Source organism: Myotis lucifugus, unplaced genomic scaffold (assembly GCF_000147115.1).
Source record: "Myotis lucifugus unplaced genomic scaffold, Myoluc2.0 scaffold_2547, whole genome shotgun sequence".
Classification (NCBI taxonomy): domain Eukaryota; kingdom Metazoa; phylum Chordata; class Mammalia; order Chiroptera; family Vespertilionidae; genus Myotis; species Myotis lucifugus.
In genome coordinates this window covers 1-5,422 of record NW_005873595.1, presented here as the reverse complement: position 1 = coordinate 5,422, position 5,422 = coordinate 1, and the positions used below count along the sequence as shown (strand labels likewise).

Genomic DNA, 5,422 nt, shown 5'->3' with positions numbered 1-5,422 from the left:
ATATGGTGCCTCAAAGCTATCGGTTTGTAAAACTTTCTATGTTGGATAATGCACACGTTGGTGATGGTATTAGAGGAATGGTACTATTATCCACTGCTGGTAAGCATTGGAACTGGTACATATATTAAGGGAAATAATCTGGTATTATTCAGTTGAACAAAATGTGTTTATTATAGGGCTCCAATTCCATCACTTGATTTATACTACAAACATTTTTTTCACAAGTTCCATAATGAATAAGTTTCATAAAGAACAAAAATTTTCCTTTTTCGCAACGGGTTTGCCGCCAGAACACAGGTGTCCTGAAAACCACCAGTAACTCAAACCCAAGATAGGAAAGGAAAAGACTCACATCAACATCGTCATCGTTGGACACGTAGATTCCGGCAAGTCCACCACTACTGGCCATCTGATCGACAAATGTGGGGGCATCGACAAGAGAACCATCGAGAAATTTGAGAAGGGCTCCTTCAAGGATACCTGGGTCTTGGATAAACTGAAAGCTGAACAGGAGCGCGGTATCACCATTGACATCTCCCTGTGGAAATTCGAGACCAGCAAGTATTATGTGACCATCATTGATGCCCCAGGGCACAGAGACTTCATCAAAAACATGATTCCAGGCACATCTCAGGCTGCCTGTGCTGTCCTGATTGTTGCTGCTGGTGTTGGTGAATTTGAAGCAGGCATCTCCAAGAATGGACAGACCCGTGAGCACGCCCTTCTGGCCTACACGCTGGGTATGAAACAGCTGATGGTTGGCGTTAACAAAATGGATTCCACTGAGCCACCCTACAGCCAGAAAAGATACGAGGAAATTGTTAAAGAAGTCAGCACCTACATTAAGAAAATCGGCTACAACCCTGACACAGTAGCATTTGTTCCAATTTCTGGTTGGAATGGTGACAACATGCTGGAGCCAAGTGCTAACATGCCTTGGTTCAAGGGATGGAAGATCACCCGTAAAGATGGCAATACCAGTGGAGCCACGCTGCCTGAAGCTCTGGATTGCAATCTGCCACCAACTCGTCCAACTGACAAGCCCCTGCGTCTGCCCCTCCAGGATGTCTCCAGAATTGGTGGTATTGGTACTGTCCCTGTGGGCCGAGTGGAGACTGGTGTCCTCAAGCCCAACATGGTGGTCACCTTTGCTCCAGTCAATGTTACAACTGAAGTAAAGTCTGTTGAAATGCACCATGAAGCTTTGAGTGAAGCTCTTCCTGGGGACAATGTGGGCTTCAACGTCAAGAACGTGACTGTCAAAGATGTTCGCCGTGGCAATGTGGCTGGTGACAGCAAACATGGTCCACCAATGGAAGCAGCTGGCTTCGCAGCTCAGGTGATTATCCTGGACCACCCAGGCCAGATCAGTGCTGGAGATGCCCCTATGCTGGATTGTCACACAGCTCACATTGCTTGCAAATTTGCTGAGCTGAAGGAGAAGATGGATCGTCGTTCTGGGAAAAAGCTGGAAGATGGCCCCAAGTTTTTGAAATCTGGTGATGCTGCCATCGTTGATATGATTCCTGGCAAGCCCATGTGTGTTGAGAGCTTCTCTGACTGCCCTCCTCTGAGCCATTTCACTATTCGTGACATGAGACAGGCAGTTGCTGTGGGTGTCATCAAAGCAGTGGACAAGAAGGCAGATGGAGCTGGCAAAGTCACCAAGTCTGCCCAGAAAGCTCAGAAGGCTAAATGAATATTATTTCCAACACCTGCCACCCCAGTCTTAATCAGTGGTGGAAGAATGGTCTCAGAACTGTTTGTCTCAATGGCCATTTGAGTTCAATAGTAGAAGACTGGTTAATGATTACAATGCATCGTAAAACCTTCAGAAGGAAAGGAGAATGTTTTGTGGACCATTTGGTTCTTTTGTGTGTGTGGCAGTTTTTTGGTTATTAGTTTTTAAAATCAGTACTTTCTAATGGAAACAACATGACCAAAAATCTGTCACAGAATTTTGAGACCCATTAAAATAACAAAGTTTAATGAGAAGAAAAAAAAAAGAACAAAAATTTTATAATGTTTGTGGTGGAATATATTTGTTGTAATCTAAATGTCCGTTACTGCCCTGGCCGGCTTGGCTCAGTGGATAGAGCGTTGGCCTGTGGACTGAAGGGTCCCAGGTTCGATTACTGCCAAGGGCACATGCCTGGGTTACGGGCTCGATCCCCAGTAGGGGGTGTATAGAAGGCAGCCTATCAATGATTCTCTCATAACTGTATCTATTAATAAAGAAATATATTTTAAAAAAATAAAATAAAAAATAAATGTTTGTTACTAGTAAAATGGATGCATAGCTAAATGTTCTAAAGAAAGGAAAAAAGAACAGAGTATGCATTGTGAAAAAGTAGAAAATAGATGGTAGTTTATAACATGATATTATTATGAAAATTAAAAACAGACACATCAAATAATATTATATTCTGGGTGGGCAAAAGTCGGTTTACAGTGTTAGAAACATCCAAACCTGTAAGAATTTTTATGAGTTTATTTGGACCAACTGACAACAATTGCCGGGAAGCAAAATCTCATTGGGCTGAGAACATGCTCTGGAGTATTGCAGGTTTGACCTTTTTCTATACATTACAGTCAAAGGAGGAAGCCCAAAGGGGTTGCATGAAATCCACTGATGATAGATTAGGAAGGTAGGAGGAAGCGAAGGGGGAAATCTCTTGGATTGGATAAAAAGTAGAATGAATAGACATGCAGTTCTTTTACGTAAGTAAGTCTAGGATAGTTAACATTTAACTTTAAAACAATAGCAATGAAGGTCTCTGTGGTCTCTTCCTCTGTGCCCTGAGGGGGTCTGGAAAAAGAAAATTACCCTGATATCCCAAAGGTATGTTATCATAGATGCAAAAAGACAACAAACAGGTTCAGTCAAGGTAAAGATTGACCTTTGTCAGGGAAGATACTGTCCTAAGACATAACTATTCACCATGACTCTCTTATCTTTAGTACGTTTTCATTTCAGACCATCCTGTGGTTATCTTAGTTCTCTGAGATTGTAAAGCCACCATGCAGGCCTCCCCTGAGCATGTCAGATTTAGTCTGTGGCCCCATTTTCATCCACAACAGCTATAACACGAATAAATAATATAAAAATTAATAAATAATAATACAAGAATACACTGTGTTTCACATACTCAAAACTATAAACCTACTTTTGCACATCCCATATTTAAGGCCACTTTTATTTTATATTTTAATGAGCACATTAAAAATATAGAATGAACTAAGGAGATCTGAAGAAAAGATTATTTATTTTTTATTTATTACTTTTATCAAATTTTTAATTAGAGTTGACATACATTATTAGTTACAGGTGTACACCCCATGATTAGAACTTACTAAATGATCATCCCAATAAATCACCACCAATCTGACACCATAAATAATTATTAGAATATTATTGACTATATTCCCTATACTGTACTTTACATCTCTATGACTATTCTTCAACAACCAATTTTTCTTCTTAATCCCTTCACTTTTTTCACCCATTTCCCCAACTCCCCCCTCATCTGGCAACTGTCCAAATGTTCCCTGTATCTATGAGCCTGTTTCTGTTCTGCTTGTCTGTTTATTTTGTTTTTTAGATTCAATTATTGATAATATGTATTTATTGCCATCTTATTGTTCATATTTTTTATCTTTTCTTTTTCTTCTTCTGAAAGAAGACCCTTTAGAATTTCATATAATACTGGTTTGGTGGTGATGAACTCCATTAGCTTTTTCTTGTTTAGGAAGCTCTTTTTCTGTCCTTGGATTCTCAATAATAACATTGCTGGGTAGAGTAATCTTGGCAATGGGCCTTGCTTTTCATCACTTTGAATATTTCTTGCCACTGCTTCTGGCCTGCAACAGGATTTTCTCCTGTTGAGAAATCAGCTGACAGTCTTATGGGAGCTCCCTTGTAGGTAAGATTGCTTTTAAGATTCTCTCTGTCTTTAACCTTTTGCATTTTAATTATGATGTATCTTGGTGTGGGCCTTTCTGGGTTCATCTGGCTTGGGTCTCTGAGCTTCCTGGATTTGTATGTCTATCACCTTCCCCAAGTTAGGGAAGTTTTCTGTCATTATTTTTTCAAATAGGTTTTTCATTTCTTGGTCTCTTTCTTTTCATCCCAGCACTCCCATAATGTGAATGTTGGTATGCTTGAAGTTGTCCCAAAGACTCCTTAACACTATCTTCATTTTTGTGGATTCTTTATTTGCTGTTCTGATTAGGTGTTTTTGCTTCCTTTTACTCCAAATTGTTGATTTGATTCGCAGCTTCATCTACTCTACTGGTGAAACCCTTATAAATTATTCTTCGTTTCATTTAGTGTAACCTTTATTTCTGACTGGTCATTTTTTATGCCATTGAGTTTCTCACTTAGGATAATTAAGTATCCTTATAACCAGTGTTTTGAATTCTGCAACTCTACATCTAGTAGATTGCTTGTCTCCATTTTTTTTTTTTTCACTGTCTACAGGGTATGGCCCCACAATGACCTTTTTTTAAAACATATTTTTATTGATTTCAGAGAGATAGGGAGAGAGAGATAGAAACATCAATGATGAAAGACAATCATTAATCGACTGCCTCCTGCACACCCCCTATTGGGAATGGAGCCCACAACCCAGGCATATGCCCTTGACCGGAATTGAACCTGGGTCCCTTCAGTTCACAGGCTGATGCTCTATCCACTGAGCCAAGACAGCTAGGGTGCTTATCTCCATTTTGTTTGGTTCTTTTTCTGGGATTTTGTTATCTTCTTTCATTTGAAACATGTTTCTTTGTCTGCTCATTTTAGCAGCCTCCCTGTGTTTGTTTCTAGATAGAATTGCTATGTCTCCCAGGCTTGGTATAGTGGCCTTATGTAGTAGGTGTCCTGTAGGGTTCAGTGGCACAGCCTCCCCAATCACCAAAGCTGGGCACTTGAGGTGCACCCTCTGGATAGGCTGTGTACACCCTCCTCTTATAGTTGAACTTGATTATTGTTGGCACATCCATGGGAGAGATTCTCCCCCACCCCCCCAGCCCCCCACCCCGGGCTATGACCACTTACCTTGACCACCATGGAGGATCAGTTGTGCAAGGGCCCACTTCATGGATCAGGGCTTACTTCAACAGGGCTCTAGTGCCCACAGACCTACTCCTTGAGTGTGCTGCACATGGAGGTGGTTGGGTCATGGTACTTTGCTGTGAACTGAAGCTGTCCACTGGGTATGATGGCTCGGGGGCCTCCCAGGAGGTGCAGGCCAAGGTCAACCACCACTTGTATTCTGCCTAAGGCCATCTCACATGAGCTACAAAAGCAATATATAGATGCTGCTACTTTTGCTGGGCTTAGAGGTGCCCCGGCAAAGCCAAAGCTGTAAACTAGGGCTGGCTGCTTAAAGACCAACCCCTGGCCCCACTTAGTGAGAGGTAC

General features: G+C 41.4%; 1 pseudogene; it reads left to right on the top strand.

Annotated features, from left to right (window-relative positions):
- The first annotated feature begins 322 nt into the window (after positions 1 to 322).
- On the top strand, positions 323 to 1,995 carry LOC102436661 (annotated as a pseudogene).
- The last annotated feature ends 3,427 nt before the right edge of the window (positions 1,996 to 5,422 follow it).